The following is a 14,050-nucleotide window of genomic DNA, read 5'->3' as shown; positions in this document are numbered from 1 at the left end:
CTTCTGTTATTTCAAAAATGTTATGCAAATAGGATCATATTTAAGGGACTGGCTCTTTTCCACTCAGCCTATTTATTGTCCTGGAGATTCATCCAAATAGTTGCCTGTATCAATAGTTTGTTCCTTTTCATTGCTGAGGAATATTCCATGGTGTGCATGTAACCAACATTTATTCACTGAAGGATATCTGGATGGACCCCAGTTTTTCCAGAAAGCTGAAATGACAAATAGAGCTGCTGTGAACATTCACACAAAAACTTTGTGTGTGTGTGATTCTACATTTAAATTTTTTCTGGGCAGCTTTTCCATTTTTTGAAATATACAGCTCTAATTAAAGAAGATCCTTGGGGTCTGTGAGGGATCTATTTGAGACCAATGTGTGTTCCCACGTTCTCAGAGTTGGAAATGTTTATACAGGCTGCGGGCTTGGTCTTAAATCACATGAGCCTCATGTCTGTCTGGGAGCACAGTTTCCTGTGCATAGTCTCATCCTCCAACTTGGCTGCCTTTTTTATTGGGATGTATCTGTTTTAATTTTGTTTAATCAGGTAATGAAGCTGTAAAGAAACAGGAAACACTGAGACAGTTGTATAAAACACATTGAAGGATGGCATCCTAAAATAACCTGGGTGAATAAATATCTCATATTCCGTGCATTTCAACTTTTGTAGGCTTTGACCCCTTCGGTCTTTGTTCTAAGCCAAAGATTTCCCTATGGTGGTACATTTCAAGAAGCCCTGAAATGTTTTTCTTCCAGAGGCATCAGGTGTAGAGTTCAGGGCTTAGGTCTGGAATCAGGCAGCCGGCGTTCCAATGGACTTAAACCACCCATGGGGTGGTGAGCAAGTGTGCTAACCTCTTCAAGACTCTCGTTTCTCTCCTGTGCAGTGAGGATAATTCTAGCGTCTGATCCACAGGATTAAATGAGACAGTCCATGAGGAGTACTGAGTGCTCAGTACATTTTAGTAGAACCCCCCCTCTCCCAGTCTCTTGAGAACAATGCTTCAAAAGCCTTCACTGAAGGTTGTCTGAAGGGGGCTGTGAGGGAAAATTACGTCTCACTGCCCAGAGGAGAACTTCCCGCCAGTCTCCTGTACCTAGATTCTCCCTCAAAGCCAAGCCGCCACCGCCCGCACCGAGTCAGCCAGTTGGCCTCCCTCTGTCACCCTCGCCCCCAGATGGGCCCTTTCTTCCTCAGGTAGCTGTTGAGATTTCTCTGCGTCTCCTCGGCGACTGTGGTCATTCTGCCACCCCGGCAGGCACCCCAGCCCCCTGAGATGAAGACTGAGCACTTGGGCTGCTTTCTGCTTTCCTTCTTGTCTTTCCTGTCTCTTCCTGTCACGTCTGCTGTTCGGTTGGTCAGACGGATCTGCTTGGGTTTCCACAGCAGGGACAGAGATGACTTCTCACGGCATCTGGCAGGTGGTGCCTGAGCTCCGTGAACAGCTTCCTGGGTCTTCTCAGCATCCAACCGGAGTGGTGATCCCGGCCCCACTTATAAGCAACGGAGGCCACTTAGTGACCTTCGGGATGAGGACAACTGTCTTCTTTCCTTTGTCTTCAATCCTGGCAGTCAGCAGGATCACTGCTCTCACTCTGCTCTGACGCATGGCATTGGCTTTGACAAATATTTGGCTCTGAAGATGAAGAAACGCGTAGTAGCCGGTTTTCCCGGGACAGAGCAGGTCTGCCCACGTGGCTGCTGGAGTTGGATGCAGAGGAGACTCCGCAGCCCTCTGGAAATGTCTCCCCGCTTCTCAGCTAACTTTCCCTCACCCGCTGTGTCACAGACATCTAACTAAAATAGATCTCCCTATAATTTCTACTGTAAGGTTAAAAAATATAAGTCCCATTCCTCTTTCGCATACGACCAATGCAATTGAGAAATGCAAATCAAAACTACAAGGAGATATCACCTCACACCTGTCAGAATGGCCATCAGCGAAAAAATCCACAAATAATAAATGCTGGAGAAGGTGTGGAGAAAGGGAACCCTCCTACACTGTTGGTGGGAATGTAAATTGGTGCAGCCGCTTTGGAGAACAGTATGGAGGTGCCTTAAAAAACTAAAAAGAGTTACTGTGTGATCTAGCAATCCCACTCTGAAGCATATATCAAAGAAAAACATGGTTCAGAAGAATAAATTCCTCCCAACATTCATTGCAGCACTGTTTTGGCCAAGACATGGAAGCCACCTAAATGTCCATCAGCAGAGGAATGGATAAAGAAGATGTGATACACACACACACACACACACACACACGTATATACAATGGAATATTACTTGGCCATTAAAAAGAATGAAATAATGCTATTTGCAGCAACTTGGATGGACTTGGAGATTATCATACTAAGTGAAGTTAGCCAGACAGAGAAGGACAGATATCATATGATGGCACTTCTATGTGAATTCTAAAAAAATTATACAAATGAACTTACTTACAAAATAGAAACAGACTCATAGACTTAACAGAATTGAGCTTATGGTTATGGCAGGGGAAGAGTGAGGGGAAGGATAGATTAGGAGTTTGGTTTGACATGTGAACACTGGTATATTTAAAATAGATAATCAACAAGGACCTACTATAAAAAATAAATAAAAATTTAAAATGAATGAATAAATAATTCAATATTTAAAGATAATCATCAGATCTTCCCAAATCTTCCTTCTTGGTCTTAGCATTTCCACTTCCTTCAAATGCTCCTCTTATGATGTGGTTTTTGAAGGTCCCTTGCCTGTGGCATTTTGATCACCCCTCCATATGCTTTGGGGCGTCATCCCCTGAACTGGGCGTGTGTGACAAAATATAGTGGGGCGGTCTTCTCCCCTCTTCTGAACTCTTTACTTTCATTAATGCCATCAACCAGGATGGCAGCCACACTCCTTTCAAACTCATCAGTCTTTCCACTACATATCCTGCTGTTAAGCAACATGTCTCTCGTCATCATCCTGTATATGCAAGGTCAGCTTTGAGGAACTTTAGCTTTCTATTGTGCATCATCATTTGGCGCATTGCACCCTCCTAGTGACGACTTTTTACTACTGATCCTGTCATTTGGCCTCTTACGCATCTATCTTTCTCCGTGCTGCGTCATTCAGGGGTCCAGTCAGCATGTTCTTAGAGCCATGTGGCACTCCACTATGGGATGTCTTTTTTTTTTTTTTAATGTCATCTTGGATCAGTGATGCACCACTTCTGTGAACCTTTACTTGGTTAGTTACTTATTTATTTTTATTTTCTGGCCATGCCATGTGGCATGTGGGATCCTAGTTCCCTGACCAGGGATGGAACCCTGCACCCTCTGCTTTGGAAGCACAGAGTCTTAACCGCTGGACCGCCAGGGAGGTTCCTACAGATATCTTTTGAATTGACCTTGATCAAAGCTATTTAGATAGATGCCACACACGATAGATGCCACATTCTTCTCCATGAGGACCCCAGGACACACCCAGTCAGACATCTTGCTGAAATCCACAAGCCCTACACCTGCAGGATTTACTCACTCAACAATCTAGTAACCCTAGATTGTTAGTAACTCTAACTACAGAAGAAACCAGGTTAATGTGTTCTGACCTACTTTTAGAAGATATTTGCTGATATTTGGTCATTTCTACTTCCTCCCTGGTAACTGAAACTGCTCTCTGCCAACCTGTAAGAGTTCTGCTCTGATCTGTACTATCTACTGGGTGCTCGAACCCCATTTCCGTCGCTTCACTGAGCACCTCTCCTCCTGTCCCCTCCTCCTTCATGACTCTGGCCTCATCTAGCCCTTAATACATGACCTAACTCCTCCTGGGCGTGACCCTCACCAGCCAAGCTGTTGCATCTGGCCTAGACTCCCTGTTCTCCACCCTTCCCTAAATTTATTCCAGCCACAGAGGTCTGGGCCCCCTCTGTATATGTGTGTGTGTATGTGTGTGTGTGTTTCTTTGATGAAGGCTTTATTGATGTTCTGCACACAGTGAGAGCCATAACTCATTAGGAAAGATTTTAGGAAATGCTTAGATACAACATAAAGTTTTTACATCCCTAATAAATAACCTGCTGGACTGACTGACTTGTGACTGCACTGGGTCTTCATCGCTGCGTGCAGGCTTTTCTCTAGTTGTGGTCTGTGGGCTTCTCACTGTGATGGCTTCTCTTGTTTCTGAGCATGGGCTATAGATTTCGGGCTTCAGTAGTTGTGGTACATGGGCTCAGTTGCCCCATGGCATGTGGCATCTTCCCGGACGAGGAGTCAAATCTGTGTCCCCTGCACTAGGAGGCAGATTCTTAACCACTGGACCACCAGGGAAGTCCCTGCTGGAGTTTTGCACAGGCCCCTGTGATCTGTGGGTTTAGGATTCCTTACCTCCACCCCACCTCCTTTATTAAAACTCAGTATATTTTCTGAGTTTTAGGCTAAATATGAGAGGGGGACCAGTTTGCCCCACCCCAACACCTCCATCAGCTGGAGGTCCAGCCCAGGAATAGCACCAACCTGCTTGGCCCAAAAGGCTGGGGAGGTGAAGCCTCTTAGGCAAGAACCATTGTTTCCTTTCAAAGCAGGGGATGGAGGGGTCTGCTGAGAACCAAGATGAGAGGGCCCTCACAACTCCTGACCTCTGCTTCCTCTGCGGCTGCCCTAGCCAGATTTCCTGTTAAAATCGAGCTGACACATAGATGATTATGATAAGAAATGGAAATGCACTTCTGCTGACCCCACGAAAGCCGGTTGGGCTGGCTACCCACACCCAGGCTAGACTGAGAACCACTCCAGCAGGCAGTGTTTTAAGTACTTGAAAGTGTTTTTCTTTCTTAAACTCCTAGAGTCTATGTGCAGAGGTGAGCAAGTCATAGAGAGATGATATGAACAGCAGCCATCAGCCAACATTCCTGTTTCCTGCCTTCTGTGTTTCTGCTACTTCTCCTCAATCCCTAATATTAATATTAAAATGTTAGGAGAAGGGTGGGGACTTTCGTCGTGGTCCAGTGGTTAAGAATCCGCCTTCCATTGCTGGGGACGAGGGTTACCATTCCTGGTTGGGGAACTAAGAACCCACAAGGCGTGGACCCATGCACTGCAACTAGAGAGCCCGTGTGATGCAAGAAAAAAGCCTGCATACTGCAACCAAAGACCCAGCACAGCCGAAAAAATAAATAAGATAAATAAAATGTTAGGAGAAGGATGGATTTCTAAAGCCCAGAGCTTTAAGAGAACAGGTTGGAAAAATGGTGGCTGCTTTGCTCTTGGCCAGGGCTTTCCTGGTCTCAGATGGTAAAGAATCTGCCTGCCATGCAGGAGACCCGGGTTTGATCCTGGGTCAGAAAGATCCCCTGGAAAAGAGAATGGCAGCCCACTTCAATGTTCTTGACTGGAGGACTGCATGAACAGAGGAGCCTGTCCATGAGATCAAAAGTCAGACACAACTGAACTGAAGTGACTTAGTACGCACACAACTATCCAGTCTAAGGAAGCCAACTCCCCATCCACCACCCCTCTGACTTTCCTCTATCACTGTGCCAGTTTCTGTTTCTTTATAACAATTAACACACTTTGTGGCTATGAATTCACTTTCTTGGGTACTTGGGTTTCATGCCTCTCCAATTAGACTATAAACTCCACCAAGGCAGGAACTGAAGTATATCCAGGGATAGGGCAGCCTCCTCTCCAAACCTCTGGTGTGCAGAGCCAGGCCTTTGTCTTTCCTGGAGCTTGGCCTGGTATCTGCTTGGACTGAGAGACGCCACCTTTTCTTCTAGGGCATCATCGATACTTCTTCCTGATGGGGCCTGGCCTCGAGCGGAGCGTTCCTGACACTCCCTCTGGTCTGCAGCTGGCTTAGTGCCTTATTTCCCACTCTGTGTCCCTCTCTGCTCGTGATCATTTGTGTCCGACCCTTTGAAATCCTTTGGACTGTAGCCCACCCGGCTCCTCGGTCCATGGGATTTCCCAGGCAAGAATACTGCAGTGGGTTGCCATTTCCTTCTCCAAGGGATCTTTCTGACCCAGGGATCAAACCTTTGTCTCCTGCATTGCAGGCAGATTCCTTACCCATTGAGCCATCAAGGAAGCCTGTGTTTCCCCCTGATGTCCATTCAAATAACCAAAAAAGCAAAAATTGGGAATGGATGGCGTTAGCCCCTAGAAGTTCTGACTTTTCTACTTGTGATTCCAGGTTAGCAGAAGCATTCCTGACATGGACTGCTACCCACAAGAGGTCCTGAGTGAGGGCTGTCAGTTAACATACAGGATGCCTAGTTTCATATGAGTTTCTAATCAACAATGAATAATCACTGGGAATGTCCCATGCAAAATGTGAGACACACCAAAAAATCACTTGTTGCTTCTGTGAAATTAAAATGTAACTGGAGGGACTTCTCTGCGGGTCCAGTGGCTAAGACTCCTCACTCCCAATGCAAGAGGTCTAGGTTCAATCCCTGGTCAGGGAACTAGATCCCACATCCTACAATTGAGAGTCAGTTTAGTTCAGTTGCTCAGCTGTCTGACTCTTTGTAACCCCATGGACTGTAGCACACCAGGCTTCCCTATCCATCACCAACTCCCGGAGCATGCTCAAACTCACGTCCATCGAGTCGCTGATGCCATCCAACCATCTCATCCTCTGTGATCCCCTTCTCCTCCTGCCTTCAGTCTTGCCCAGCATCAGGGTCTTTTCCAATGAGTCAGTTCTTTGCATCAGGTGGCTAAAGTATTTGAGTTTCAGCTTCAACATCAGTCCTTCCAATGAATATTCAGGACTGATTTCCTTTAGGATAGACTGATTTCCTTTAGGATGGACTGATTTCCTTTAGGATCTAAAATTTCCTTTAGATCTTTTGTATCTCCTTGCAGTCCAAGGGACTCTCAAGAGTCTTCTCCAGCACCACAGTTCAAAAGCATCAATTCTTTGCTGCTTAGCTTTCCTTATAGTCCAACTCTCACATCCATACATGACTACTGGAAAAACCATAGCTTTGACTAAATGGACCTTTGTTGGCAAAGTAATGTCTCTGCTTTACAATATGCTATCTAGGTTGGTCATAACTTTTTTTCCAAGGAGCAAGCGTCTTTTAATTTCATGGCTGCAGTCACCATCTGCAGTGATTTTGGAGCCCCCCAAAATAAAGTCAGCCACTGTTTCCACTGTTTCCCCATCTATTTCCCATGAAGTGATGGGACCAGAGGCCATGATCTTCGTTTTCTGAATGTTGAGTTTTAAGCCAACTTTTTCACTCTCCTCTTTCACTTTTAAGAGGCTCTTTAGTTCTTCTTCGCTTTCTGCCGTAAGGGTGGTGTCATCTGCATATCTGAGGTTATTGATATTTTTCCTGGCAATCTTGATTCCAGCTTGTGCTTCATCCAGCCCAGCGTTTCTCATGATGTACTCTGCATAGAAGTTAAATAAGCAAGGTGACAATATATAGCCTTGATGTACTCCTTTCCCGATTTGGAACCAGTCTGTTGTTCCATGTCCAGTTCTAACTGTTGCTTCCTGACCTGCATATAGATTTCTCAAGAGGCAGGTCAGGTGGTCTGGTATTCCCATCTCTTTCAGAATTTTTCCACAGTTTCTTGTGATCCACACAGTCAAAGGCTTTGGCATAGTCAATAAAGCAGAAACAGATGTTTTTCTGGAACTTTCTTGCTTTTTCGATGATCCAACAGATGTTGGCAATTTGATCTCTGGTTCCTCTGCCTTTTCTAAATCCAGCTTGAACATCTGGAAGTTCATGGTTCTTGTACTATTGGAGCCTGGCTTGGAGAATTTTGAGCACTACATTACTAGCCTGCGAGAGGAGTGCAATTGTGCGATAGTTTGAACACTCTTTGGCATTGCCTTTCTTTGGGATTGGAATGAAAACTAACCTTTTCCAGTCCTGTGGCCACTGCTGAGTTTTCCAAATTTACTGGCATATTGAGTGCAGCACTTCCACAGCATCATCTTTCAGGATTTGAAATAGTTCAACTGGAATTCCATCACCTCCACTAGCTTTGTTTGTAATGATGTTTCCTAAGGCCCACTTGACTTCACATTCCAGGATGTCTGGCTCTAGGTGAGTGATCACACGATCATGGTTATGTGGGTCATGGAGATCTTTTTGTATAGTTCTGTGTATTCTTGCCACCTCTTCTTAATATCTTCTGCTTCTGTTAGGTCCATACCATTTCTGTCCTTTATTGAGCCCATCTTTACATGAAATGTTCCCTTGGTATCTCTAATAGAGATCTCTTGAAGAGATCTCTAGTCTTTCCTGTTTTATTGTTTTCCTCTATTTCTTTGCATTGATCATTGAGGAAGGATTTCTTATCTCCCCTTGCTATTCTTTGGAACTTTGCATTCGAATGAGTATCTCTTTCTTTTTCTCCTTTCACTTCTCTTCTATTCACAGCTATTTGTAAGGCCTCCCCAGACAGCCATTTTGCTTTTTTGCATTTCTTTTTCTTGGGGATGTTCTTGACCTCCATCTCCTGTACAGTGTCATGAACCTCCATCTCCTATACAATGTCTGTAGTTCTTCAGGCACTGTGTCTATCAGATCTAATCCCTTGAATCTATTTCTCACTTCTGCTGTATAATTGTAAGGGATTTGATTTAGGTCTTACATGAATGGTCTAGTGGTTTTCCCTACTTTCTTCAATAATTGAAGGCTAAATTTGGCAATAAGGAGTTCATGATCTGAGACACAGTCAGCTCCTGGTCTTGTTTTTGCTGACTGTATAAAGCTTCTCCATTTTTGGCCGCAAAGAATATAATCAATCTGATTTTTGGTATTGACCATCTGGTGATGTCCACATGTAGAGTCGTCTCTTGTCTTGTTGGAAGAGGGTGTTTGCTATGATGAGTGGGTTTTCTTGGCAAAACTCTATTAGCCTTTTGCCCTGCTTCATTCTGTATTCCAAGGCCAATTTTGCCTGTTACTCCAGGTGTTTCTTGGCTTCCTACTTTTGCATTCCAGTCTCCTATAATGAAAAGAACAACTTTTTTGGGTGTTAGTTCTAAAAGGTCTTGTAGGTCTTCATAGAACCGTTCAACTTCAGCTTCTTCAGCTTTGCTGGTTGGGGCATACACTTGGATTACTGTGACATTGAATGGTTTGCCTTGGAAACAAACAGAGATCATTCTGTCGCTTTTGAGATTGCATCCAAGTACTGCATTTCAGACTCTTTTGTTGACTATGTGTCTCCAGTGTGAGTGGGCATACTATTTCCATTTTATAGGAGCAGAAAGTGAACCTCAAAACCCTAACCCTGCTGAGCTGCAGAGAAAGGACTGGAAACCCAGGCTTCTGATCTGTGTATTAGTACACATCCGTGAGGTGACTTTCAAATCTGGCCAACGCGGGATTAGGCCCACTCGTTAACTGGCCAAGGTTAATTAATCAGACCTCCGGTCACAGGCCAGTCACAGGTCACGGCTGGGGGAAATGACTGATATCTTATTTCCTATCACTGTAGTCATGAAACAGATGGGGGGTTGGTTCTGCTGGGTGCCCGTGGCCCTCTGACATCCTTGTTGCCTGTCTCTTCCTCCCACACCCACCTCAGCTTCTCAGAAAAACCACTTCCTGAAGTTTATCCCGCCAGGCAGCTTTTTCAGGTGGCTAGTGAATTGCAGTGATTTGGATTTGTGACATCCCTGGTGTTTGAAGGCAGAAGCACAGCATGTAGACAGCATCCTGTCCTCCTGAGAAGAGGGAGAAGAGAGCAGTGCTGCGGGAGCAACAGGTTCCCGCTCTTCCTGCTTGGTGGGCACTCCTGGGGTCTCCATCCTTGGCAATGTGGGAGTCAGTTTCTTAATTATTTAACAAGGAGTTGAGATAGTTATGTGAGTTTTTTTTTCTTTTTATGATTAAGGAATCCAGTAAGAGCCAGAGGAAGGAATGGGAAGATATATGGGGGCCACATACATATAGAAAGTCAGCTGATTGCCTATTTTTAAAAAGATGAAGTAGAGAAAAATTCCTTTACACCTTTTGATTAATTAATTAGACTGCATTGGGTTTCAGTTGCTGCATTCAGGATCTTCGTTTTGGTGCACGGATTCTCTAGTTGCGGCGCACAGACTTCAGGAGTTGTGGCACTCAGGCTTAGCTGCTCTGTAGCATGTCGTATTTTATTTCCCTGACCAGGGATGGAACCCTTGTCCTCTGAATCGCAAGGCGGGTTCTTGAGCTCTGGACCACCAGGGAAGTCCCCTCTTTGATACATTTTTAACTTTGATTAAGACAGTCAAACTTTACAAATGAAAACTAAGCGGCATGATTATCTTTTCAAGGAAAAAAATTAGTGACGGAGAATATATGCTTCAGTTCTTATCTCACAGCCAAGGCACAAGAGAAATGGAAGAGATTTCCACGAAAACTAGAAGGAGTGGTTCCCCTGGAAAGAGAGGGAGAGGGAGACAGACAGACAAACCCATGGAGAATGGCGAGGGAGGCTCTTGCAAGAGGACCTGCAAGTCCTGTGAAGAACCAGCCCCATGTCGTCTTGACTCTGGGCCTTAGCCCAGGTCACCCTGCTGTGCTGCCTGGGTTGGGGTAGGGGATGAGTACAGGAGTTGTTTTATTTTGTTATTATCATTTTAAAAATATTTATTCACTTGACTGTACCAGGTCTTAGTTGCAGCGTGTGAGATCTTAGATTTTAGTTGCAGCATGCAGAATCTTTAGTTGTGGGCAAACAGGCTGTTAATTGCATTATGTGGGATCTAGTTCCCTGACCAGGGAACAAACCTGGGCCCCCTGCAATGGAAGCATGAAATCTTAGCCACTGGACTGCTAGGGAAGTCCCTACAACAGCCATTTCAAATGATTTCCAACACCCCGATACATTCACATGATTTAAAAACTAAAAGGGGCACAGTTTATAATGAAAAATATACTGAAAACTATAAAACTGTTGAGAGAAAGTGAAGAAGACAAATAAATGGAGACATATGCCATGTTCATGGGTCAGATACTCAGTATTGTTAGGTCATCCGTTCTTCCCAAATTGATTTCCATGAATTTCAATGAAATTCCAATGAAATTTTTGGAAGCCTTCTTTTTGGGGTTGAAATTGAGAAGTTGATTTTAAAGCTATATGGAAGGATGAAGGGTTTAGAATAGTCCAAATGACCTTGAAAAGGAAGAGAAATGTTTGAGGAGTAACACTACCTGACTTCAGGATGTATTTTAAAGCTACAGAAATCAAAACTGGATGGTACTGCATAAAGGTAAACACATAGATCAGTGGAATAGAATACAGACTCCAGAATATATGTGCTCACATATGGACAACTGATTTTCAGCAGAAGTTCAAGAAGAATTAACTGGACAAAAGAGAGTCTTTTCAACAAACAATGCCAGAACAATTGGACATCCATATGCAAAAAAAAAGAGAGAGAACTTTGATCCACGTCTTGTATCATGTACAAAAGTTAACTCAAAATAGACAATAGATTGAAATTTAAAAACATAGGGGAAAGATTTTGAGACTTTGGTGGGCAAAGATATTTTAGACGTGACACCAAAAGGAAATCTGATCCATTTAGATGCCGTACATTAGATGTGATCCATAAAAGGAAAAAATGGATAAATTTGGCTTCAGTCTTAAAAATTTAAAGCTTCTGCTTATCAAAAGATACCATTAAGAAGATAAAAGACAGGATGAGATGGTTGAATGGCATCACCGACTCAATGGACATGAGTTTGAGCAAGCTCCGGGAGCTGGTGATGGACAGGGAAGCCTGGCATGCTGCAGTCCATGGGATCAGACACAACTGAGAGACTGAACTGAAGAAGATAAAGAAAAAAAAAAAAAAACATGCCACAAGCTAGGAGAAAATATTTGCAAATCACTTAATTGATAAAAGACTTATATCCAGAATATATAAAGAATTCTAAAAGTACACCACTAAGAAAACAAACAACCTAACTAATAATAGAGCAAAAGATTTTAATAGACCCATTAAATAACAAATAAACACATAAAAATATGTTCAATATCATTAGTCATCAGGAAAATGCAAGTTAAAACCATAATAAGAAAGCACTATGCTCCCCAGGTGGGTCAGTGGTAAAGAATCCGCCTGCCAGTGTAGGAGACTTGGGTTTAATCCCTGGGTCAGGAAGATCCCCTGGAAGAGGAAATGTCAACCCACTCCAGTATTCTTCCCTGGAATATTCCATGGACAGAGGAGCCTGGCGGGCGATAGTCCCTGGGTTCACAAAGAGTTGGACCTGACTGAGCATGCATGTACACATGCTCCCTATTAGAATGGCTAAATTTAGAAAGAGTGACCTGCCTCTGTTGGGAATGTAAAATGGTGTCATCATCGTGGTAAACAGTTCGGCAGTGTCTACCATAAAGCCCAGGCATTCCACTTCTAGGTATTTACTCAAGCGAAATGAAAGGATGTGTCCAGACAAAGGCTTGTTTATAGCAGTGCTATCTGTATTAGGTCAAAATTGGAAACAACCCACATGTCCGTAAGTGGGTGAATAAACAAACTGGTATTTTCATGCAATGAAATGTTACTCAGCAATAAAAAAGAAAAGGTGAAGGATTGATTATGCTGATTGAAAGAAGATAGACTCCCCCCTAAATAAAACAATAAAAAAGTACATATTATATGAGTCCATTTATACACATATTAGAGTTAGCTCTTTGTCTATGATGGGAGTTGCAAACATTTTTTCCAGTTTGTAGTTTTTCTCTTGATTGAACCTCTTTTGAGGGGATGGTGGGCAAAGCAGAACTTTAATCTGTGGAGTATAATTTGCCAACATTTCATATTATGACTTTTGAATTTTAAATCATAGTTAAACCAGTCTTTGCCCAAGGCATGAGGAATTCTTTTATGTTTTCTTCTAGAATTTTTATGTTTCATTTGTACCTTCAGATTGGTCTATTTGGAATTTATTCTGGTGCATTGTGTACATTGTAGGATATAGTTTTTCTACTTTTTTAAAAAACAGTAACACATTTTTGAAATAAAGCTTTATTTTCTCTTGATGTGTTCTAAAAGTACTAGCATTGTATATCAAACAATGACTAATTTTTGGACGTTTACTTTGGAACTTAGGGCCATGGGGTGGGACATTTACCACTCTTGCTTCAATGTCACTTTGAGAAGCAGAAGTTGCTTACTCTGCAGTAGGTAAAAGTCACCTTTGACACCGACATTTATTTTATTACTCATGACGTTTCCTTTCTTTTCCTGCCAAATTAAAGTTTGGTAGATGGGGGTGGGGAGGTGGTAATTTCCAACAGTTTCCCGAAGAAGACAGTTTATAGTGAGGAGTGGAAAATACGAAACAATAACAACAACAACAACCAAGAAAAAAAAAGAAAAAAAACAATCCTTTCTGCACGCATTGTCCTCTGACAGCTCTTATCAAAACTTCCAGATTTACATGTGACAGTATTCAAGAGTACCGTTTACATGTGGCAGTATTCAAGAGTACCTTTTCAGAAAGTAGCACTGTGATCCCCCAGGCACTGATACTCTCTTTCCGACCATAGAGTTAACTTGTCCTCTGTCAGTCAATCATCCATTTCACTCGTGTTTTTTGACCATTTACTAGGCTCCAGGCACTATGCCTGCCACCCTGGAGCCAGCAGTCTGCTTGGGGAGGAGGGGCACACGGTAGAAAGTGTCTCAGAAAGGAAGGTGAGGGGGGCCCAGAGGAAGGGCAGCTCAGTGTGGGGAAGACAGGGGGGATGCTGAAGGACTGATGCCTCGACGGGGTTATGATGAATGGGTAGGAATTCGTCAGAAAAGGAGAGGGGAAAGGGTGCCAGAGCATTGCAAAGTCACAGACATGTGATGTGTTCTGGGAACTATAAATTTCAGCAACCAGAGGTCAGGGCAAGGAAGGAAGAAGTGAGAGACCAGGCTGGAGAGGTAGGCAAGGGCTGGGCCGTGAAGGATGGGAAACGGACTTTCTCTGGAGGGCAGTGGGGGGAGGGCATCACAGGGTCTCCCTGACAAACCTGCAATTCTCTAAAAAGAAGAGTCCGTCCTCTCCACTCCATGCCCGTGTCAGGAAAGGCAGGAGGTCCAGACTTGGGCTGTGTGAG

General features: G+C 43.6%; 2 protein-coding genes across 4 annotated transcripts in view; one reads left to right on the top strand and one right to left on the bottom strand.

Moving 5' to 3' along the window:
* The window catches only part of PECAM1 (platelet and endothelial cell adhesion molecule 1), a 99,428-nt gene that overhangs the window by 18,879 nt on the left and 66,499 nt on the right, over positions 1-14,050 (top strand). The window contains exon 1 of one of the 2 annotated variants that reach the window (XM_004013029.6): positions 13,841-13,874. The exons of the other annotated variant lie outside the window; for it this stretch is intronic. The gene's annotated coding sequence lies outside the window, so the exon portion shown is untranslated. Of the gene's footprint in view, positions 1-13,840; positions 13,875-14,050 lie in introns of those variants that run through there. 2 annotated transcript variants of the gene reach the window in all.
* MILR1 (mast cell immunoglobulin like receptor 1) overlaps positions 1-14,050 on the bottom strand; it is a 53,572-nt gene that overhangs the window by 38,998 nt on the left and 524 nt on the right. The gene's annotated exons all lie outside the window — the stretch shown is intronic.

Source organism: Ovis aries, chromosome 11 (genome assembly GCF_016772045.2).
Source record: "Ovis aries strain OAR_USU_Benz2616 breed Rambouillet chromosome 11, ARS-UI_Ramb_v3.0, whole genome shotgun sequence".
Taxonomy (NCBI): Eukaryota; Metazoa; Chordata; class Mammalia; order Artiodactyla; family Bovidae; genus Ovis; species Ovis aries.
Note: the sequence above shows the minus strand (reverse complement) of the source record. Positions and strands in the feature narration are given on the sequence as shown.